General features: G+C 35.8%; 1 protein-coding gene across 7 annotated transcripts in view; it reads right to left on the bottom strand.

The window, feature by feature from the left end:
• LOC117394428 (nuclear receptor coactivator 2-like) overlaps positions 1 to 20,219 on the bottom strand; it is a 102,329-nt gene extending 82,110 nt beyond the window's left edge. For 5 of the 7 annotated variants that reach the window (XM_059017273.1, XM_059017276.1, XM_059017277.1 and 2 more), the window contains exon 1: positions 20,040 to 20,219. The gene's annotated coding sequence lies outside the window, so the exon portion shown is untranslated. The remainder of the gene's footprint in view (positions 1 to 20,039) is intronic. The other 2 variants (XM_059017278.1, XM_059017279.1) reach the window with 1 other exon arrangement.
• Between the last annotated feature and the right edge of the window lie 5,586 nt (positions 20,220 to 25,805).

Raw genomic sequence — 25,805 nt, 5'->3', positions numbered from 1 at the left:
AAGGTTCCCTCAGAGATACAGTACAGAATATCTACAGTGTTAATAACATATACTAATATACTGTACCACAGTATGGTTCAAAATTCTACATTGTATTCAGACTTTTGGAATTTTTTTTTTAAAATCAAGAAATAGCCTTCAAAACAAAAGAATCAAAAAGCAGAAGTATGTCTCTAGTGAAAATGACATGAACTTAATATCCCCTCCCTCCTATCCATCTATTAAGGTTGTCAAATTGATTACAATTTTAATTTTAATCGGTTAATTTATGGGCATTAGTTTATTCAAAATCGGTAGATTAATCCGTGCACATTTTTAATAAAGGTAACAATATTATAGCAGCTGTCCTGCACAGTAAATACAAAATAAAAAATACAAAACCCAATGGGAATTTGGTCTTTTTAAAAGCATTTTTTATTATTATTTTTATTATAGTAAATGTAACACATTTTCACAGAACAACCATTCTTTCGGGCCACTGTCAGACACATACCTGAAAACACAAGACAGCTGAGCTGCGCTTCCATCGTCGGTTGTTTAATCTACTATTATAGCTCTGTATTTGGCTTCTTTCCTGTACTACCGAAGAGATTAAGCTGTTCAGAAACTTGCTACACGTACCCGAGAATACTGTGGCTATTGACATGCTCTTGTAGGTCAGAAAATCAGTGAAAGTCATTCCACATAATTACCTCTATTTCAGGAATTGGTGCCTTCATCGTGCCCTCTTTCATAATTTCAATTTTGGAAGTGGCGAATATCCCTTCCCTTCCTGTGTCAGTTCAGGTATTTGTGATGTAAAATTCTTGAAAATTGATTTTCAATTGTGCAAAGAAACTTTACAATTTTACAACAAGACCCATCTACAGCACCTATTTTCAAGACTCCACCCCTGATGTCATATAGAAGAGACAAGAATATAAGAGAATATGTGGTACACAGTGCTATTCGTACTTCTGGGGAACCTTTGAAAGGCACATCCATGTAATAGACCACGATGTAATACCTGTAAATACATTAATTCTGAAACTAGAGGCATTAAATCTTCATTCAACATTCATGAACATTTTACATGTACCTCTAAAGGAATAGTGTACTGCATTATCTGCAAGAAATGCAACAAATTGTATATTGGGGAAACAAAGGCATTTAGCAGACCGGTTTGTAGAACACTTAAGAAGCATTCGCATTAACACCACTGCATTTCCAGTAGCCCGTCACTTCAACAGTGATGATCACACTGCTGAAGACATCACAGTCTGTGTGATCAATCAGTGCTATGGAACAAATGTTGCTCGGAAACAAAAAGGAACGAGAGTTTATCTTCAACCTGGGAACTTTGGAACCTCTGGGAATGAACATTCTATTCTAATAATCATGACACCAGCCACAGAATTGTTGTATAATTAATGGAATGTGTACTGTAAATGGGTAGGAATGGGAGTTTTGTTTAGAAAGTTATATCACCCTGGATTGGACAGCAAGCAGGAAAGTAAGCTCTAACACCATTTCAACTGACCATTGATCTGAACTGATCATTGAAACTACCAACCAGTCATTCACATGACAGTTATTGGGCTACCAAAACTTTCCAAATCAAAAGAAATATATTTTGCCATCGTATCTAGACTTCTATAGGATTAAAATAAAGCAGACCTGAATTTGCAGTTTAACCAGGACAGAAATTTCTGGTTTCTAAAGTACAGTTACTTTAGTACTCTGCAAAAGTTCTTGTGTACAATATCAGTATTTGGTACAGTATGTAAACATTACCATGCATAATAAAGAGCACTACAGTATTCACTGTAGTCAGGCAAAGCTTCAATTGTTGTGCGATCCATCTTCTACTTAATTAAAACAATGGCAAGGACATGGACTCCAGGTTAAATCTGTTATACTACAGTTTAGAAGCTTTTATTTTTTATTATGCAAACCATTTGAGACTTATGCTTGCCATGGTCAATAAATAATGACTCAGTAAGGAACTGTCCTCAGCCACAAGATGAGCCTGGCAAAGCAGGTTAAATGCATGCTGAACAGAAAGGTAAAGCATTGAGTACCACTACTGTACTTGTGCACATGTATTTCATGCACATTAAAATTAGGCCTATAGTTTAGCCCAGTTTAGTGTATTTGTATAAGATTTCTACTGTATATTTCAGCCAGGGTGTGAAGTCATGGTTTGAAAGCTAAAGTACAGTAATAATGGGCAGCAGTGTCTTTTTGGCTCTTTGCACCCTGTGTATTTGGTTTCAGTTTTGTTGTGGTCAGCTCTTTCCACATTTATAATTTTTCTTCTAGATTTTTATTTGGCAGAGCACCTCACAGTTTATGGAGTTATTTTAGTACTGCAACAACTTAATAATACAAACTGATTGCACTGAAAATTCGATACACTGCAAACTTTTTAAAAATCCTTTGAACTTCTATCCATCAAATCAAACTTTCACCTCCAAAGTCCAAATGGTAACACCAACGTATCAAATAACAAACAGAAATACCGTACTTTGTTTGCTTGTACTGCTATAATACTGTGGACACATTTAAGTACACCAGCTACCGGACCCCACTTGATTCCTGTATCATCTTATTTTTTTTAAGCTACTGTACTTCAAAACATGTAGTGAACCTCTATTTTATTGATTTTACTGTAGTGAAAGTAAGAGGAGTTTATTATTTTATAGCAGTATAATGCAGCAAGTTTGAACGTCAAGAAACTGTAGCTCTAACAATGGTATACTGTAGTGTGAATCCAGCTGCAATATACTCATATTGGATTGATGTTAATGGAGTATTTGCTGGAAAGGCTGCTTGTTTAGCCTACAGTATACAGATTGTATATAGTACAAGCCGAGAAGACTGACAGGCGAGTGTTCTACTGTTTTTAACTTTATCACTGTGTAACGGAGCAGAGGCTGAGCATGAACCACCAATTCCGCACACAGCAAGAGAGCGTCTTACCTACAAGTACAGAGCTCATCTGCGATAGTGGTTTTAGAGCTTTTAACCTCATCTTGCAGAGAGGGGACATAATCCGTAACAGCAGTGTATCACATAACACTGCCAATTAAAATTGCAAATACGAGAAGTGCTCAGACCTTTTTTCAGTAACCAGGATTCAGTTTTACCAGGAGTTAATAAATCAATACAAAAATGTATATGTTTCAACAGGCTTTCAAAACTTTTTTTTCTTTTTTTAAATAAGACAAGTAAAATAAATAGAATACATATATTTATCTGGAGCAACATGAAACCATATGCCCTACCAAATTACTTACAAAACAAAACGACACTCCAGGGATGGAAATAAGACACCTATTGCATAGCAGTTTGATCCAGTCATGGTTTTACTATGAGTTTAATAAGACACATCTGAACTTGTTACCTATACACTGGTGCCAAAGAAGCACATACTACAACCTGGAATGGATGAAACTGCTCTGCATCTTCCATATTTAGAGGGAAATTCCCCTTTTGTCTCTTAGTAATAATATAAAAAGATATAGTGGAAGGATGTTTTTTCATGCCTATTTTTGTTAAAGGAAGGTATATATATATAATGTTTTAATCAGCAGATAAATTAAATACTATGTCCACTTCATGACCCTTAGTCATCTTCTCTTTGTTTTAACTTTGATATTCTTTCTTTTGTACACCCGATTTTTTTGTTATTTCATTGCTAATATTATTTGATCCTTTTCTTAGATACTATTCTGCGTTATTTTCCTTTTTGTGTCAATTGCTATTAAGTATAATTAATTCAAAATGATTATTTTTATATAACAGATTAATTGGTTCTCCATTACATGGAACTGAAGTTTCTGTTCTTTTCATATTTAAAAGCATTCCTAGCCTGCAACATTTAAGTAAACCTGTATTGGTCTATTTATAATATCTACAGCAGCAACAGCTTCTGCCTGTAGCCCAGGTCCCTATGCCACCACCACCACCACCACTGACAATTTCATTTTCTCAATGTGTTCTTTATAATCCTCATCAGGGTAACAGTTGTATCTATTTTCATTTCCGCTCATGTGTTGAGTAATATTCCCCCTTACTAATCTATGATCGTCTTGTGTTTCATACAAAACTCTACTCAAACACCTAAAAAAAGCAATCACCATCTTTAATGGATTATTCATCATTGTGGCACTGACCTTCTGCTACCATATCAAGGTGTATATTTTCAATTACTTTGAAATACGTATCATTGGGTACTTGACTGGGTATATTACATGGCGTATTTAAGGAAATTATTTTAGGAATCTATTTTTTTATTTTTTATTATTATTTCCTGTCATTTAAAAACCTTCAAATTCAAAACAAATTTGCTGAATTCTAATTAATGTTCTCTTTGCTTCCTGCAATCTACCTTTAAGTAAGTTATTTGGGATTTTTATGTCATGTTTATAGCTAATATTATGAGAAATTCGAGAGGTACAACATCGCTACTTAAACATCTATCCAAAAAGTTTCTGTGAGAGGTATACTTAGCTCTCTGTTCAGCTAATCTCTTCATTTTCTGTAGTATTAGCATGGCCATCCTGGACTGCTGTTGTAATCCGGGCCTCTTTCCCTTACTCACTCACAGTCAGGATTTGGTCAATCACCGAAAAAAATAACCATTTCACAATTTGAGCATTTACAAATTTAGGTTATTTCGGTCTTTGAGCAAATTATTTTGATCAAATTGCGAAATACAAAATATCAAACCAGCAAAGTGCGAAACGCAAAAGAGACAGCTTCTTCGGTCTTTGAGTAAAGCGATATAATCAAATTGCGAAATGTAAAATACCAAACAAGCAAAGAACGAAACATCTTCGGTTTGCTGGAGGATCTCTGGAGCACCTTTACAGTCGGAATTAATTTAGAATTGTCCGATAGTTCATTCCTAATTTGGATGAAGTACCCAAAGAAAACAAACTTTCTCTTCGTTCAGCAGTAGCAGCTGCTTCTGGGGCTATGCAAGGCTTCATTTTTGTCAAACAAAGAAGTGCAATTCTAAATGGCACAGCAGCAAGCCTTGCAAAAAAAAAAAAAAAAAAAAAGAGTGATTTGTATGTTTCTAAATATATATATATATATATATATATATATATATATATATATTTTTTATGACTCTCACTGTGGTTTCTTTATATGTATCTACTTGAACTACTTTAATTTTACCCGTCTTATTTTCTAAGCAATCAAAACAGTGTTTTAAAATGAGACTCAGTAACCCAGTGTCAATATGGTTTCTTTTGCAAATGTCATCTCAAATAAAAACCTTTAAGAAGGGTTTCTTGGGGTCAAAAAAGTCTCTGTCTTTATTCCATAGGAGCAGCACTGTCTGGTGCTGATCAGGGTTTGCAAATTGTTTTTTTAAAAAGAAGTGGCAGTTCACCTTTAGGACATTGAATCAGTTTACTGTATAGTACCCCAGGTAGATATTCAATTCCCAACCAGACCCCTTAAAGCTGGAAGCCTTCCTAATTCTACATCTGCTCTGGTTTGTTTAAAAATGTTAGCTACTGATTGCAATTGCTTTTTGAGCACTGTGTTCATTACTAAGCTATTCCTCTAGATTGTTAGTGTGTTCTGGGAATCATGCCCGATTGAACTGTGGCTACTGTACTGGCTTCCTCTTTCAGGACTAGTGTTTTCGCTGTCGCTCGTCACTCTCGTCAATTACGAATGTTTTTTGAAAGTGACAAAGAAAAACAAAATCAGTCCAGTCATCACCAGTGACGACTGCTTCTGTTTGTATGTTAGTTAGTTTAATTTTATAATTACGAATCATCTGTTTGTAGATCTCAGTGATTACATTTTCTCTCTCTTCCCCCTGTAGTTATTCTATTGCTGCAAAAAAAAAAATTGCACTTACGATAAGGTGCCGAGATTTATTTTAAAGCATAATTTAACAAAACACTGCCGTACAAATAACCGCGTTGCTGCTACTGAAGCAAGATCAATGCAGCCATGTATACAGTGCCATCGTCAGTTCCTTCAGTAAAGAAGTCTGTGTGGTCCAGTGGTTAAAGAAACGGGCTTGTAACCAGAAGGTCCCTGGTTCAAATCCCACCTCAGCCACTGACTCATTGTGTGACCCTGAGCAAGTCACTTAACCTCCTTGTGCTTTTTCAGGTGAGACGTAATTGTAAGTGACTCTGCAGCTGATGCATAGTTCACACACCCTAGTCTCTGTAAGTCGCCTTGGATAAAGGCATCTGCTAAAGAAACAAATAATAATAGATCTATGCCAGCTGCATATTACTTTTCCAAGAACAGCCTGAATTCAGACTGCGGGGATCTAATTATGTTCCAGCGAAGTCAGGTAAGAAACATTCAATTCCTGTACCTGTATATAAAGTAAAATCTCACAGCCACGTCAGAGCTTGCCATGAAATTAAAAAGCCAAATTATTAGCCCTGACTTGCTTTCATTGACTTCATAGATCTCCAATAAAGTCACCATTATTTTCAGTCTCAAACCAAAACCTATTAATTACTAACGGTACCTCACTAGTACCACTTAACTTTCCCTGCATAACTAAAATTGCCTCCATTGTAAACGTAGTACCAATGTCAACAGCTGTCTGCCAGCGTGGTTTCAGCAGCTACAATGTAATAAAAACAGGATCCAAGAAATCTGCTTCAAGTGACACGTGTAAACCTGCTAATGCAAATGTCTGCGGACACAAATTTCTGATTTTGCCTTTGAGAAGGCTTTCCAATATTGGTGCAGTGACAAAATGCACAGGGTTATGGTTTGAATGTATCTCAAAGCTGCTGAAAGTCCTCTTTAGTGTTGGAAAGGTGAAGCAAATTGTGCCAGCCAGTACATGTGTATTGTTCAATGTTATATATAAATTTGAAATTTTAATTTTATCAAAAGTCTCATTCCTAGATGTTTTTTTTTTTTTTTTTTTTTTTTTTTTTATTATCGAAAAGCTATTTTGGTCAGAAAGTAAGTAAATGTATGACTACATTAGAAAGGAATGGAATGTTACTCTTACTACACACATATTTTAAATAAGATTTTAGTTACTGCCTGTAACAACTGTAATATATTGTACTATACCTTTTATTTACAGAAGGAAAATCTAAAATTAATAGAATTTATTTTTTATATGAACAGCACTTATAAAAAAACTATACTTGCAAAAGTTGCTAAATAAACAAGCAAAATGTATTCTGTTATGACGCATAAGTAATTTATTAAAACAACAGTGTATATGCAATATATCTATATTCTAGTAATTTAAGGTAGAGGTGGAATAAAAACAGGATGCATAACACCCCTTGAGGACTGTGTGGTCCAGTGGTTAAAGAAAAGGGCTTGTAACCAGGAGGTCCATAGTTCAAATCCCGGCTTACTGACTGACTGACATTGTGCGACCCTAAGCAAGTCATTTAACCTCCTTGTGCTCCGTCTTTCAGGTGGGACATTATTGTAAGTGACTGCAGCTGATGCATAGTTCACACACTGTAGTCTCGAAGTCGCCTTGGATAAAGGTGTCTGCTAAATAAACTAATAATAATTACTAAGTTATTATGTACAAAACAAAAATCAGCATTACAAAAAAAAACCAATCAGTTAAATTCTATAAATACATAAATAAATAAAATACAATAAAATAGGTAAATAGATCAAATCAATCATCATACCGTTGTGGATTCTCTAATAAAAGAGAATCCACAGAAAAGGAGCAACTCCGAGCGTAACACGTTTTGGAACCATGCATTTTAACAATCCAGAGTTAAAGGATCTAAGTCGCTTCCCAGGGATGTAAGGGCTAAGAGGTCCATTATATAACTATACTACTACGACTACTACTACTACTAATAATAATAATAATAATAATAATAATAATAAATAACAACAACAACAACAACAACAACAACAACAACAACTGTGGAGTTTTGTATCAGTAGTGACTACTGAATTTCTCCAGTGACTAAAGTTTATTGAAAGGGACTGGTTGACTACAAAAATAGAAAACGCCAGGGAAAACCCTGTCCAGGACCCCCAAATTACCGACACTTCACTTCCCACAGAAAACCCTTTTATAAAATATTTTATTTATGTATTTAATTAACTTCTTCATCTTTCCCAGGATAGCCTTTTTTTAGGATAAACGCTCAGTGCAGAAACCAATAAAACATTGTATTTGTAAATACAGTAAATATACAGTATAAATGGCCTAAATATAGAACAAAAGTTATCTTTTGGACATTTATAGGTTAACCAAAATGTGCTTCCTTGATGTGGTCTAATATGTTTTCACTGTACAGTACTGCCAGAAATGTAGCACAAGAAAGCAACTGTATCTCACAGGCAAACAGACAGTATTCTAATGTAGTTTATTTAGGGAATACAACGAAATACATCATTTCCTTTTCTCAACTCTGCAACTGGTTAAACCTGAGATGCCCTGTGGGTAACCCGCTTGTGAAGAGCTCAGCTCCCTCTGTATTTGCACTAGGTTTATTTTTTTTTCCCTTCGTACTATTTTCTGAAACAGAGCCAGTTCTCCTTGCCAAGGATCACACATGCTCGGCCTACTTCCAAGCACATATTTTATGAACTCAGCTTGAGCTGCAAGAGGCCGACTTCTAAGTTACATTTTATTCTTTACTGTAGCTGCCTGCAAGTTAACATTCTTCTTCCTTTTCTATCCACTAAAGTCTCCACTGCACTTCCCAGCTGTGGTTTAAACTATTGAGGAGAAATCTGCAGTGAACACATGTAGTTAATTTGTCCAGTCACAGCTGAAGTGAAGAGAAACAGCAAGTTGTTACAATAGGATAGCGACAATTCAACAGCGAAACAAAAGCAAAAACAAACAAACAAACAAACAAACAAACAAACAAACAAACAAACATTCACAAGAGGTTGTACTTAATGCAGTTGACAGTCACTTCAAATTAACAGAATTACAGCACAGTTGTGGCCTTGACTGTGCTTGTAGGTTTCACACACTGTAAAGTATGTGCTACATGATTCCTCGTAACTAGAGTAACAGATATCTGCAACTTTGATTCAAGGCAGTATTTCAACCCAGAGTGACTCCTGAATTTAAAGCAGAACCACAAGAACAAATGCCTGCCTTCAATTGGACTATCAGATATCCCAGAGTTTCCGTTAATTGGTCAGAGACGGTTTCAAAAGCTAGTTGGCGGGCAGAGACTGAAGCCGGCCCTCAGTTTGACTGGCAGCAAAAGGCTTGGGACAGGCAGAGAGAAATATTGACTGTCACTAATGTGCAGCAGTGTGGAGTAGTGGTTAGGGCTCTGGACTCTTGACCGGAGGGTTGTGGGTTCAATCCCCAGTGGGGGACACTGCTGTTGTACCCTTGAGCAAGGTACTTTACCTAGATTGCTCCAGTAAAAACCCAACTGTAAAAATGGGTAATTGTATGTAAAATAATGTGATATCTGTATAATGTGAAATAATGTATAATGTGATATCTTGTAACAATTGTAAGTCGCCCTGGATAAGGGCGTCTGCTAAGAAATAAATAATAATAATAATGTGCCTCTAGTATGCCTCTAGACTACGCCCTTCAAGGCACAGGCAATTGAATAAGTGATTCGGCAGTTCCTGTCTTAAGGCTGCTACACACCAGACGCGATGTAACACAAGTCCAGTAGTTGTTCACATTGAGGTTTACCAAGCAAACCAAACTTGGTGCGTTTGCGAAACGGACTCAGACCACCTCTTTAGGTACGGTTCGCTTCCCAAGTGGACTTTGTTGTTTACACTTCACACCAAACATACTGAGTGCGGACCAAACCCTGTAAAACACTCAGATGACAGATCCCTGGCATTCACAATCTCCTTAGTGTACCTAACAAAACAAACATCTATGCAGGGCTCTATTTTTATAATATACAGTGGGGGGATTGCTTATGTAACAGATTTTATTTCTACAGCCTTAAACATACCTCAAAACGGAACAAGGGGATAAACATAACTTTTGTGGACACCATGTGTTTTACGCTTGTTGTTATGAGCTTCCCGCAATTCTTCCCAAGTAAGTTGTTGCTGGTTTGTATAGCTTTTTTATCTATATCATTGCTGTAAATGCAGTACGGCCATTTAGACACAGTTTACAGCAGGGGTCTCCAAACCTGGTCCTGGAGAGCTACTGGGTCTTCTGGTTTTCGTTTCAGCCAAGCTCTCAGTTACTTAATTGCACCAATTGTTGGCTTAATTAGTCAAGATTAACAGGTGTTCCAGATCTTTAGCCATTGATGACTTAAACCCCTTTCACACTGGCATGATCTACCCGGGTTAGAACCTACCCGGGCAGGACCCGGTGTCATGTGGGTCGGGTACGCGATTTCACACTGCTTTTGATAAAGCAGGGTTGACCTGGGTGACAGACGCAAGTAAAAAATGCGTGTATCAATGCCCTGGAAGCAGCTTGTTACTGACACTTCCATCCAAGATTCTCTGGATTGAACCATCTGTCCAAATGTTGATTTGAGCAAATGTTTCTTTATCCCTGTTGCAATCTGGCTCATGCTGTGTCTCAAGCAACAAAAATATGGCTAAACAGAAACATTCCTTGCGGAAGTGAAACCTTCATGCAGGCGTGGCCGTTTGTTATTGCGTCAGCTCACGAACGGAAGTCAAGCATTTTGTCTCGCTCAGCCTGGGTCAAAGTGTCAATTCACATCCTGAGAAGGTTTTTAAACTATGGGCATTTATTTAAAAAAAAAATTAAAAAATGCTACTACTTTTAAATTAAATAAAATAAAATAAATGGCATACACTTGTAGAAATAACTAAAAACAAAAAAAGTAACACATCTGATTATTAGATTTTTTACATATTGGTAATTATGTAAATTTTATGACATTGTATTATGTCACATTTCCCCTCTTTAAAAATGGTGCATTTTTTATGTTTATTGAAATGACAAATCCTCTGACTTTCATGTTATCTTTTTAACCCTTGCTGATTTACAATTATTTACAATTATAACTGTGTTTTGTTTTTTCCTTTTAGTTCATACATTGGCAACTACTTTTCATGACGTGACCAGTACCCTTGTCTTTCACTTTACTACAATACAGCAAGCGCTGAACGTTCCTCATGTTAGAACAGGTCTTTCAAACTGCTTTTCCCATAGCAACAGAATTCTGAAGTTGCTTTTCACATAGCAACAGAATTCTGAAGTCTGTTAGCCTTATCGCATATCTCAATCTGGGGCTTACAGTAATGCCAAGCTACTAAATGTACTGTAGATAGTGTAATTAAATTATCCCCAATTGCTGGAGATTAAGGGTTTGATTGCTTTCAGTAAGCTCATTTGAGTGTTTAAGTGGCCATGCATGCAGTACTAATCAGTTACTATGTAAGAGGTTGATTTTGTACAAATGTTTTCTTTTCTTTCTTTTTTTTATTGGGTGGTGTGGAAATCTATGTAGAGAAAGACGCACCATTCAAGCCAGTCTAGTAAAAGAACTTAAGAACCTCATCTGCTTCTCTAAACAACCAATCACTGCACTCCCTTTGACTCCCAGGCTCACACACAAGACCATGATTGGAATCCGTGAGGCCTATTTTACTGTAAAGCAAATGGTACTGTGTTAGAGGCAAGATTTACAGGATTATTTCATTAGTTGTTATGGTCCTTAAGCTTTAAAAATAATTATAGTAACAAAAAGAAATATTAATCTTAAACTACTGTATGCTACACAGTCCAAATACATTAGACTAAAGAGACAAACCTACAAGGTATGGCAACACAAAGACATACATATGATGAACAACAAAAGGGTGGGGGAGGAGTTCTCTCATATAAGTAAGCTGTATATTTAGATCAAGTGCAGTATATTAACGATACGGTTAGAATATGATAATCACCCACAAAACATCACACAATGATCACTTGCTCAACACAAATCTTGCATACAATGAGAATCATCTCTTTGCTGGCTTACAAATAATGTATGCTATTCTTATTAAATTTGCAAGAGCCTAACACAGCATTGATGTCTATTAATTCAGGAGCTTTTAGGACAAGTGTGGTAGCAGCTACAAGTAGATTTCACATATAGTGGAGCATTCCACTATGCAACATGGTGCTTCCCGAACACATGAAAGTGAAACCAAAATATTACCACCAAAAAACATATAACTGCACATTACAGGCAATATTTCAACATATACTAATGTAGCATAAAAACCTGCATATTGACCCTGAATTTTCTTGTCATTTTGCAGTTTAAGACACACATATACTCCTCTGACAAGGCAAGACATACAGTACTGAACATCCCAGTCATGTGACTGTACAAACCTCCAAGGGAGGGAAGTATTTAGATCATCTCTGAATCTGGTTCAGCCAGCAAAACCTGTTTTACAGAGAAATGTAGCAGGCAAGTGAAAAATCATATTACTACAGTAGTCCTTGAGTCACTGCTCTTTATATAATGCAAAGGCAGCAATAGGAATGGACACAGACACCTAAACAGCAGCAGTGCAGTGTTAACAAACATAGTTCCATGGTGTCTGTTTATACTGACTGGCCAAAAAAAATAAAAATAAATTAAATCCCCTAGTCTGCTATGTATGCAGCCCCATGACGTGCAACTACTCGGCAACAACAATGAGAAAGCAAAATGATTGTCTTTCAATGCCGTGGCAACGTCTCAAGAATGTTCCTGGAGTGTCAAATTGTACAGATAAACAATACCACAAAACACAACTCTGGTCACAAAAGGGAAATGACCGTTTAAGCCTGCAGTTGTGTGCAGCATATTGTGACATGTCACTAGACATGTTACAGAAGCCCAGAAATCACAGAAACTTTCAACATGACAATTAAGGCCATTTTCTCATTTTACACCACCATAAACACCTTGTTCACAAACCACTTGCTTTACATTCCAAAATGGTCTTACGGGCTGTATTCTTAGATTACCTAATGTTACTGTACCTTCTGCAGCACCTTCTACTTAAATCAGGAGGTTGAAAACACACCACACAGGGTTTTATGTAGTTCACAAAGCAAAATAGAAGTTGTACAATTTTGTATTAAAAGCCACCCTTACACTGTGAATGTAAATACAACCTCTTGAATGGGTGTTTTCTTATACTGCTAACATTTTACAGAAAATAAAACAGATGTTATCATCAACTACGTATAATGCAACAATTAAAAAAAAAACTGTTAAATAAACCTACACAATATGAAGATTTACTGATAAAAACTGATTGTTTTAGTAAAAATAGTAGGTAAATATTTATAACAATGTGCCACTAATGTATTTACTATCAATTTCATTACTCATTAAAACCAATCAACAGTTTTTCAGGGTTTAAACTTAACACCATAGATGTTACCCCGCAGATGTTAAGTACAACACTGCACAGACTTCTGTACTCATTGCAAGTCAAAGCTGCTCTGCTTGCTCACCACATTACTGAAAAAACGGAAATACATTTCGTAACAATACCTTCATACACAGTATTGAAAAAGAGATGTAAGCGTACAAAATGTTTTGCAATCATTAACTTATTAAAGCAAATTCTCAGGCTTTTGCAAAAAAAAAAAAATTAGTTTTTTTTTTTAAATACAGATGTTTACCATTGGGGCCTCTTGCAAAACAACTGAACTTTGATACAGAACAGCACAGCCTTAAGATATGTTCTGAATATGCATAGCTGAACTGAATTTCCTGTACACTGTACTCAACCTTGCATTTACTATTTGTCAACAAGTTCAAAGTTAAGCTCAAGAGAAGATCCAGTCTCATGGTTAGAACTGTTATCATTGCACAACATGTACTGTGCACAGCTATGTATTTCATAGACACAGATCAGCACTAATGTTGGACTATCAGCTAATCTTAGGTAGTCTAATATATGGATTTGTTATTTAAGGCCATCATGGTACAAGCATAAAAAGTAAAAGAAATTCCTGCATGCTTTCAAAGGAAGTGACTGGGCAAATACTAGGCTAATGGAGGAAGGACATCAAAAGTGAATACGATGGGGATTTTTGTTTGCAAGGTCAGTGTGGGATTAAACACAACTTAACAATCATGTTCTTTATTTAAATGAGCAAAAGTTCAGTATGTAAAGTAATGCATCCATACAGTAGTCATTGTGGACTGTAACTGTACTCTATGATTTGCGCTAAAAAGGGGCTTAAATAACTAAGGAGAACTGGAAGGCCTTTTATTTATTAAAGATGGCCTGTGGTCTAGATTCAAGCTGCTGTAACCACACACATATGCCCCCTTTCCCGGTTTTATCTATACCCCCCACCCCTTCTTATGGGGGGCTGGCTTACCTTACAATAGACCAGCTTTAAAAAATGGACTTAATGTTCCCAGATGACATGTGGGTTCATTTGACCTGTTCTTGATCATCCACCGCTTACAAGCTCCAACTAACATTGTTAAAGAATCACCAATCTTATTTGTTTTTATTACATTTTTTTTAAGCAAAATTTTCCTAAGTAGACTATGATATCTCGTCCCTCTCTATTTCTGAACCTTCTGCCAATTCTCGGGAACCCTCAGTCTCTATGACACTACTGGGGTAACTAAGGGATTTTAACTATAGCAAGGCGAAAGGGTCCAAGCTTATCTCCAACACTATTTCTAAGTAGGCACTTACTCTCTCAGCTAGAGGCTACTGTAAATGACTATTTCCAGTAATTAAATACCTTTTAAATTTAAGATAATATTGCTTCGTCAAAATAATAATAATACTTACAGCATTAAAAACTCTGGGCTGATCTTTAAAAAAAAAAAGACACAATTTACAATGAACACCAGACCATAGTCCATATCCACAAAGCATTTACCACTGTGCTAAATTAACAGCAGTTTCTTCCTAAAAAAAAGATTGATAACTGAAGAGCCCACATGCACCTCAGTTTTGGTGCAAGCTTAGCACTGTGATAAATGCTTTGTAAATATTGTCCCATGCCTTTCATATATTGTGCAAAAAAAAAAAAAATTAAGGTTATATAATAGAACATATTACAGTACAGTATTTACTTGTAGCAAATACATATGATGTAATTGTATTAATAGCAAACAGTTTATCTAACATCCCTGCCACACATGTTGACAGACCAGTAGGTAACATATCAGTGGGTACAGTTTCAACATCACTAATCCTGCAAAAAGGCTGAGCTCGGTGCACTTTAGTGAAAACAGATTTAGACAGGCACACGTCAATCCCTGATTCTTGTGGTATCAATACTAGAAGGACACTGTTGGTCTGTTTCAGATTAACGCAATTAGGTTGACAAAAGAAAATGTTTGTCGAGTTTTACTTGTTTCTTACAGTATTTCTTCATTTCAAGACAGTTTCTATCCTTTGTCAGTTGCAAATCGGAATGTTTTTATTGTATGCTTTTTGTTGATCAATATTTCTATTATGATTAAAACATAAAAATGTAACAAAGAAGATCGCTCATCTCCCACACAGCAGTGCCTCATCTAAAGCTGCATTCCCCCAGTCTAAAGTCTGAATTCCACCACAGCCAATGCAAACTCACAAAGCATGCAATTTTAAGTAAGAAAATGATCAATTTAACAAGCTTTTATATGTCTAATCGGTTTAAGCTATGTGCCCAATCGTGGTGATGTTCAAACGGCAGTCTTTCACACAAGATCCCTAACCCTTAAATTGTCCCTATTCAAGAACATACAAAAAACATTAAACTCCACACATCAGCAACTTTACCTTCCAAGGTCAGCTTGCATGGACTACAAATAAATAATGACTAAAATAATCCAAGTTAAGGCATAACCAAAAAACAGGACACTTCAACCTCAACATTATGTAGTCTTACCATTTAGGCTTGTGAAACTGCAGATTTTACTCCCACAGTTCACTACACAGTACACTGATACAATTCTAAAGCTGATTCAATCAGATTCAAAGCACTGTTCAATCAGGCCCAACATTTTTATATAATTAGTCGCAGACAAAAGTATTGGCACCCTACACTTAATACATGATAATTCAAGAAAAGATGTTAAATACAAGCATTGAGTGAACATTAGTTACTAATTAATATGATCAAAATACACAATTTCTGGTAGTTAACAAACAATCTATAAAAAAATGTAAAAAGCACTTAACCAATTTAAAAATAGGCCTATTTGTTCATGACAGAAGTATTGGCACCTTTACATTAAAAGTCTGTAAAAATGTAACAGAAGTAATTTAAAAATATTCATGGATTTAAAACCATTACACAGTACCGGGTTCATACACTTTTTCCAACATCAAAATTCCATACTTTTTCCATACTTCCATTTGTTTTTCCCAGACTTGTGTTTTAGTTAGTTTCTACTAGTATTTCAATAGTTATCCACATAGGTGGGCAGCTGCAGAGCATTATAACTTTTTGATCCATAGCAGAAGTTGCCCATGGCTTTCTAAAAGTATGTGGCTTTCTAAAAGTATTTTATAGGAGGCTGTGTGGTCCAGTGGTTAAAGAAAAGGGCTTGTAACCAGGAGGTCCCCGGTTCAAATCCCACCTCAGCCACTGACTCATTGCGTGACCCTGAGCAAGTCGCTTCACCTCCTTGTGCTCCGTCTTTCGGGTGAGACGTAATTGTAAGTGACTCTGCAGTTGATGCATAGTTCACACACCCTAGTCTCTGTAAGTCGCCTTGGATAAAGGCGTCTGCTAAATAAACAAATAATTTGTCAGAATCTGGAGGTGCATATCTAGCAAAAGACAATGCAGGTATGCAAAAGAGAAGTAAGATACAATCTAAGAAATGTCCAATATTTGAGAACTATGTTGCATTATTTACAAAAATAATATAAAAAGTAGTATACTGCAAGTATACTTGTGCCAAAATAGGATCGTATAATGGTACCAATAGCATACTAAAACAAGACAATTTTGGCACAAATATACTTGCAGTATACTACTTTTTTGTAAAGGATGATTTTGGATTCAGATCCAATGAAAAATAACAAAAATTAAACAAATGTGCACGCATTATATATTAAAATTTGCAAGTGTCATATATTAAACATAAAAGTCAAATCCTAAATACAGTACACCCTCGCTATAACAACCCTGTTTGGGTCCAAAGCCTTTTGTTCGCTATAGTAAAAAGGACAATCCAAAACGAACAATCTGCTGGAGAAAGTTAGGAAGTCACCTTGGATAAAGGCATTAGCTAAATTATTAATAATATTATTACTGTTTTTATTCTTTGATTTTCTTTTATTACAGTATTTGTCACTACTACCCCTAATAATAATAATAATATAAATGAGATTGTGAATAAAAGTAGAATTACAAGTACAGTACCTATTTGTGGCGTGCTGCATCCAGTATTCTGGCTATATCCTATTCGTTGAAGAACACAGAAAAGCACTCGTAGCAAACGGCAACAAAGGAATGGCTACAGAACAGTATCAAAGAAATATGGAATACCAAAATCCACAATCAGAGCAATAATCAAGAAGTACCAACGAACAAATTCAACTGAAACACTTGAAAGGAGTGGACACCCAAAGAAAATAGATTTGGAAGCATCAGGAAAAATAGTGCACGAAATAACAGTACAAAGACACCTGAACTGCAAGCAGACCTGCAAGCAGACCTCGCTGTAAACCACTTAAAGAAAACTCATCAAGCTGTCAAATTTGCCAATAAATATGAGCAGGAACCTGAAGCATTCTTCAACAAGATTCTCTGGTAAAATGATGCTAAAACTTTTTCCCAGTATGTTTGGAGGAAAAAAAGGGAAAGCCTACAGTTAAACATAGAGGTGGTTCAGTCATGATATGGGGGTGTTTTAGCAGTTAAGGGACTGGAGACAGTCATGTGATTGAAGATTGAATGAATACAGCCATGTATCAAAACGAATGTATGCAAAACAGAATGGGCCCAGTATTCACCAACAAGATGTAACATACTGGTTAAGAATTATCCTAAGCGTCTGAATGCCGTAATAAAAGCAAATACTAAAGCAGGGATGCCAATACTTTTGTCATGTACGAATACTTCAAATAAAATAAGTTTGATTGCTAAAATATTTTGATAAAAGGTTATTTGTTAAATTACTAGACATTGTGAATTTTGTTTTTTATTTTATTCAAAAGTGGTTAAAGTTTACTAAATGCTTGCCCTTGATCTGTTACCTTGAAATATTGTATAAGCGTAGGATGCCAATAGTTTTGTCTGCAACTGTAACTTGGCTACATCCTGGACTGCTGTTACAAGGCAAGAATGGTTGTCATTATTATATGGAGATTGGTGTTTCTTTTTTGATAATTTTGCATCAGTCTGGCTCACACTTGTGTTTACTGATTTACAATCAATAAATAATAACATAAATAAAGCAAGTTGTTCCAGGACATTGAGCTCCATAAACGCAAACCCAATGCACATATCATCAAATACCAGTATTTATTTGACTTAGCTAAATTCCAAATGATTCGTGACAATCCTGAGTGGCTGCTTATTGTTTACACTCTACAATGTATTGCCACAATAAAGTATGACTCACTTGTACACAGTCAGACTCGGGCCGTCCCTGGCCTGTGACAGAATTGCACTGTACTATACGTGAAACATTTACACTTGGCATGAATATGGATATTCAGAATCGTGCGCGGCGAAAACAAAATGTGTCCATAAATACTTTGTTGTTACCAATCAACTGATACAGCAAAAGTTGACAAGGCCAACTTTTGTCAGCCACCGTAATTAAATAGATGTAATTGTGTAACCACGAAAATGAAGCGTTCTATACTAGCCACCAAACTGTGTATTTATTTAACGGGGTTAGTTTTCAATTGTGCTAATTTTCCATTACCAGCTTAATAATGCAGTTGCATTAAACTGTCCAGCTTGAACTATACTGTAACATCGTAACCCCTGATGATACTGTATTTTACTGCAATGCAAAACAAAATAATGTCAACTAATTAATTAAACTACGTCAGCCAGCAGACGCAGAAAGGCCCCAAAATTGATTCCAATGCTTCAGTCTGGTTATTATCGCCATGCTTCTGTTTTGAAAATATGAGCACCCTAAAAAAAAAAAAAAAAAAAAACATGCAATTTACACGTGTTATTTTATTCCTACGAACCACGCGTCCGTCATAAACAAATACGACTGTTGTCTCAACAAATCGAATAACCGTAAAACAAAGAAATGCAATTGGCGCTAACATTAAAGTCAAATTGAATCAAGTCCAGATAAGGGAAATGAGCACAGCCACTCACGTCACCCGCACAGCAACTCCAGCACTGAGTGGACAGTAAATCTGTCCATCACCAGACAAGCTCCTCCTGTCATTTCAGGTTTCGTTTAAAAAAAATAGGTTCGCGTCACATATAAATGTGGACAACTTTATGTGATTTAAATTGTCAAAAGTTTAAAAAACAAGATAACTTTATATCGTGGTTGTTTGTTTATAATTGCGTTGCTGTAATTTACCAATTACAAAAGTATCGGTGTCGTTTTGCTAGCTACCTGCATTTAATAATACCATCAGTAATAATACCAAAATAGTGTAAAAATTGCATTTAAGTCGTTACATACCATGACTAGTATATCAGTTTATATTGTCAGTGGTTCTTGCCTTAATTGAAATATTTCACATACATTTCAAAACTCAGCGTTGCATAATGCTTGAAGAAAAGCAAAAAATACTGCAGCCCCAGCCAGCACGGTCCCTATTAATTACCACCATCACGCTCAAATCGTAAACAAATTAAACTTCTGACTTTTTTCACAGCACTGATTTTGTTATGAGCAGCAGCAGCACCTAATCTTAACAGAAAAAAAACTATCCAAACCACTACTAGCCTAGATCAATGTATGATTTCAGCATTCTTCGTTAGTCTGGCAGTGCAGTCGGCTACACTCTGAACAGCCAAAGTGACACAGAAAAAAAAAGAGAGGCACAGTGACACCGCGGCCACACAACACAGATTGGATCCCAGGAAGATTTCGGTCCAAAAAATGCACCACAGAAATTAAAAGAAAACTCTGCACCGTTAATGCGATACACAATATGACTTTCTTTTGCAAACTTACCGTAGTTAAAACCCTCTATGTTATGTCCGGCTCTGACCTTCGGATTTGGAAAACGTCTCTCTAGCTCGGTCTGCCGCCGCCATGTTCCTAGTGCCTGATGACTGCTGCTTGTTTATCTCAAAAGAGATCCTCCCCCACACACTACGGGCACTATCTACTCATTACTACAGCAAGCTTGCAGCGAACAAACAGAAGTGTTAATATACAGCAAGCATCAGTAGGAAAAGGGGATCTGGAAAACATGCAAAACACCCGTGAGTCGTGAGAGTATTTCTAAAACAGAACAGATTCTTTTGCAAACGCATAATCAATAAACACACACGTTGTAGCAGAGAAATAGATAAACCGGTACTTTTACATAATTTGAACAAATAATGATACTGTGACTCATTGTGAAAGAATGTGCCATTGAAAGTGGGTTGTAAAATACAAAAATGAATCTCATGTCTTACCCAGTTGTTTTCTATGGTTTTGTGATTGTACGAAGATCATAGTTCATCACTAATAAATTATTCCACAAACATGCAAGATCTGAAAATCATATTATTTCAGTTTTACTCAAAAATAGCTCTTCCATGTGGATTAAAGTTGTTATCATCAACTGCATGTATTCGATTTGTTGGGACCATGAAGAATGCACATACACAATTCAACATTTGATAGATAAAATAGTATATATTTTGTACTTACATTAAATAACCTTTGCCTTCACAAATGTATGATTTCTCCTTTTTGTCAATGTCCCAGCACACTGTTCATTAATACCCAGTTATTGAATTAAAAAAAAAAGATTGCTACCTTTGTTATAAAAGTCAAGACAAACAACTTTTTATTTACAAACTGTAAGCAATTGAATAAAACAACAGAATTACTTACTGAAGAGATGAGGACTGTGAATAACAGTGTTATAGCTGCTATAAATAGGAACTATTGGTCACCATGACAACAGCAAGCCAGCAACTTGCAAACAAGCAATGAATCACAAGAGAAACGGTAGATAAGACAATAGTTTAATGACATTAAAATGTGAATATCTTGTCTGAGCTTAGTTTCATGAGACCAATGATGTTTTTTTTCTTCTTTATCAGTCACTTTATTGTGTCCCATTTTACCTGTGAAATGGGGTAAAATGAAGATACAGTACCTCACTTGGGGTATGTAAGTCACCTTAATTATTCAGGCCTGTGCATATTTTTGTTAGTTATAAATCTTACAGTCAGTTAACTTTAAATAATGAGTTACTGTGGTGCCTTCTATTCAAACAATATAAAGTAGTATTGTGTATTTCAAACTGTCAGAATGGGTGTAATATAAAAGGACATAACATAAACATTAGTAAGGTGTCCTTTAGTTCCATGGCCTTACTGTTCTTTTATTACTGTTTTGTTAGTTTTAGTGAGTAAAAGGGGTTGCACACTAGGTTACTTATCTTTAAGCCTCATTGTTATAGATTTGAGTAGTGGTTTTACTGTGGATTGGATAAAATGGGATTCAGTAATGTTGTTTCCTCAGTGAGTATCTGTATGAATGCAGGGTTTTAAAACAGCTGGGATAAACCTGAGGTAAGTACATTTAATTCTGCACTTTCTGTGTATTTTATTACATTGACAATGATATGAGTTAATTCTTACGTACAACCAATTAAATGTTCATTTTATGTAAGATCCACCCACAGACCACTTACTAATTACAGTCAGTTGGGTAGCAATGCATGAAAAAAGGGAAAAGAAAAACATCTTTGAAGTGTTGTTGTGTAACATTAATTTACATATTTTATTACACTGGAAACCCTCCCTTGAGAAGTTCCATTCATTATACTGTATAGAATAATCTAACTCAGGAATTTTTAACTTCAGTGCCCTTAAACAGTCTAGGTTTGTGTTTCAACCTGTTCTTGTTTTTGGAATTGTATTGTAGTCTGATGTACACAGAGAAGCATCCCTGTAGATCAGGGGTGGGCAATTCCGGTCCTGGAGGTCCGCTGTCCCTCCTGGTTTTTGTTCTAACTGTACCCTAAATTACTTAATTGCACCAATTAAGTGCTTATTAGAAGCTTAATTGGTCAGTTGGAACAAACACCAGGAGGGACACTGGCCCTCCAGGACTGGAATTGCCCACCCCTGCTGTAAATGCAGGCTGCAGTATTTACAGTCTCAGAGACTGTCTCTGAGTGCAGTCTTTTATGTTCACTGGAAAAACTAAACAAATATTTATGTTTTGGTTGAAACAAAAACCTGTCTATGGGGTATTGGGGGATTGATGTTGAGCTAGCCGATAATCTGTGAAACAAAGGTGATTATACCCAACATTGTAATACTGTTCAAAAGAACCTTAAAGACAAAGCTAACTGTAAACATTAAACCAGTTAAGTTGTGAAGAAAATCAATGCTGAAGCAGACAGAAGCAGGGACAGGGCAGATAAAAAGAGTAATGTTTAGAGTGACTTTGAAGTCTCTTGCTCTGGGTCATAATGGGTTTGCAGATATTGCTGCATTAAACACATGAAATGCATTGTTTTGTTCCTTTCAGGAAAATTAAGAGATGATCTACATGAAAAGTTCGGTAAAAAAAATAAATCGGGGAGAGATTTCAATATACTGTACCTGTTAAATCTAGTGTAAAATGAATAGTGACGAAAAAGCATGCAGTCATTCAGTTGATATTAATCTATACTTTCGACAAACTGGTCTTGGTTTTGGACACTACTGAAAAATCAAATAAAAACTGAAATAGGCTTTATCTAAACAATATTTTTTATTTACAGCAGCAAGGCATAATCTTAACCTTGACTGGCAGTGTAACAGATTACCCATTGTTACTGTGTCCCAAAAGGCTTTACTTTTACCTCCAAATACTAAATGTATGTGACAAGCTGGAATTGAAGTCCATAAGGGCAAAGTACTGTACAGAAATAGCAGACAGGAAAGGGGAAACTCAAATAGCAACACAAAGTAAATTTGAAACATAATGAGTGGCAAGGACACTAAACTGTTAATTTCAAAAGCAGAAAAACAGCACTGTGAGTGTAGCAATTCAACAAACATAGTTCTTAACGTCACTACTGCATAGCCCAGACATCAACATTTGTTTTCACCTAGATGGGTGTTACCATTTGGACAAAAAAAAAAAATAGTAAATAAGTAATGGTTTGCATTATGGCTCACTCAGTGGGATACATACCTTTTAGCTCAAGACAGTGCAGTTCTTCCTCTTCATTATCAGACACTCCTTTCGCCCTTGACTATGGTATTAAGGGCAGTGGCAATGACTATGGACTATGGTATTATAAGGATAGTCACCTTAATTATGTGTTGCATGTGATGATATATTGACTAATACCTCAAAGATGAAAAGGAAAACTGAAAGAATACGCTTACAGATTCCATAAGCGTATGTCATTGCTGTTAGGGTTGTAATAGTAGTTAAATTTGTTCACTTTTAACCTGCAGTACATTGAGCAGCCAACTGAATTACGTGTCTGGATAACATGAATTTACTGTTAAATGTATACTATATTTACTTTTTTTCACTTTTTATAAATCAGACTGGTAAACATTAAGAATTTTCCATTGAGGGTTTTCACAAGTAATAGTGTTAGTAAATTGGTATTTATTTTATTGAGATTATATATATATATATATATATATATATATATATATATATATATATATATATATATATATATATATATATATATATATATGTGTGTGTGTGTGTGTGTGTGTGTGTGTGTGTGTGTGTGTGTATATATATATATATATGAAAAATTGAAAAATTAATTGCAAAGCTTTATCTGCTGTAATTATTGATTGCTGCCCTTGTTGAAATGCTTTATTGTATAATTAATTAATACATTAATAATAATACACAACCAAATTATTATTTATTTCTTAGCAGACACCCTTATCCAGGGCAACTTACAATTGTTACAAGATATCACATTATTTTTACATACAATTACCCATTTATACAGTTGGGTTTTTACTGGAGCAATCTAGGTAAAGTACCTTGCTTAATCCCCACCTGGGATTGAACCCACGACCCTGCGGTCAAGAGCCCAGAGCCCTAACCACTACTCCACACTGCTGCCACATGGTTACAGGTTAGGCAGTGGTGTAATAAGAAACGCTACAGGACATACAGTACAGAGGGACGAGCTGACCCGTCTACCGAACCCCCACTTTCAACAGGAAGTATGCAATCACTCAATCGTGTGCAATGCAACCAGATAGGCGCGCTTACATAAGCGGCGTGTTGGTAATGGAGAAGGCAAAATTAGTGTACCAACAAATGTACTCAGAAAGGTGAGGCAGATTTCTAAGCAAGTATGGTTAATTTTACTGGGCACATTTTAGTTTTAAACGATGCACTGTTTTTTGTTGTTGTTTCTTTTCAAGCCAAAGGATGACTGCGCAAGCTGCACGAATGCATTTTGTTTAAAAGACAAGCACAACGTTAAACATGGACGTTTAAATCTGTGTTTTTGCTACAGTTATTTCAATGGTAACTTTAATTTAGACTTTTTGAGTTTATAGTACTTTTTTAAAAGACTTGAGTATTGTATTACTGTACTGTATCCTTATATTGTTCTTCAGATTGATGGTGTAGAGCAGGTGTACACATTTATTAAAACCATTGAAAACTAGTTTTCAGTTACACACATTTCAGACTTATGAACAACCTCCATTCCCAAGGGGTTCGCAACTCCGAGTTTGTACTGTACCTTCATGTTTCAGGCTGGGTCACAACAATTGCTTCCACCGGAATTGTACAATCATATGAAGCATTGGCGGTCCTTATGAATACGAAATATCTCACACAAGTTACACGTGTTTGGTTTCCCGTATGTGCAGATATAAATCCCTAGTCTGGTGTAGACTGATGATTTTACATAGTTAACAATCTGATTTTTAAATGTACACTACATATCGGATGTCGCATATCAAACAGGGGTTCCATTTATTTAAATGTAATAATTTACATAAATTACTACGATTCAAAACGACCACAAGAGTTCTTATGTATGTAAACACACGTCGAACAGTTATGTCCATCGGTTGATGGCTAGGCCATTAAAAAGTGCACTATATCTTCAGCATAATTGCTAACACTTATTTTTTTCCATTAAAAATACCAGAAATAATTACAACAGAAATAAATTTCCAGATTAGTTTGAGAGTCTATTAAAAGCGTAACAGAAAAGTTAATTTACACTACAGCACCACCAAATGGGTAAAACAAGTATTTCACAACTATGTTCAACATGGAAAAGCTATTTTATTACAGAATTCTGGTGCCAAACATGTAATAGTACTAACATATATTTATAATTATGAGGGTCTGTAATATTTTGATAGCATTACGGCGTTGATACCAGCAGGTAAGTGTAAACTGCATATGACATCAACAAATTATAGCGTAGAGTATTTTAAGTACCTTGGACATCCATAGCCTTGTTGTTATAGTGTAGAAAGTTTGTGGCAGCAGTGTGGAGTAGTGGTTAAGTCTCTGGACTCTTGACCGGAGGGTCGTGGGTTCAATCCCAGGTGGGGAACACTGCTGTTATACCCTTGAGCAAGGTACTTTACCTAGATTGCTCTAGTAAAAACCCACTGTATAAATGGATAATCGTATGTAAAAATAATGATATCTTGTAACAATTGTAAGTCGCCCTGGATAAGGGTGTCTGCTAAGAAATATATATATGCTATTCATGAACATTTTTAAAATCATGCATTTTATTTTGTTGGAAGAATATATATATAT

Source organism: Acipenser ruthenus, chromosome 3, assembly GCF_902713425.1.
Source record: "Acipenser ruthenus chromosome 3, fAciRut3.2 maternal haplotype, whole genome shotgun sequence".
NCBI classification, from domain to species: Eukaryota; Metazoa; Chordata; class Actinopteri; order Acipenseriformes; family Acipenseridae; genus Acipenser; species Acipenser ruthenus.
The sequence above is the reverse complement of the archived record's forward strand: the minus strand, read 5'-3'. Positions and strand labels throughout refer to the sequence as shown.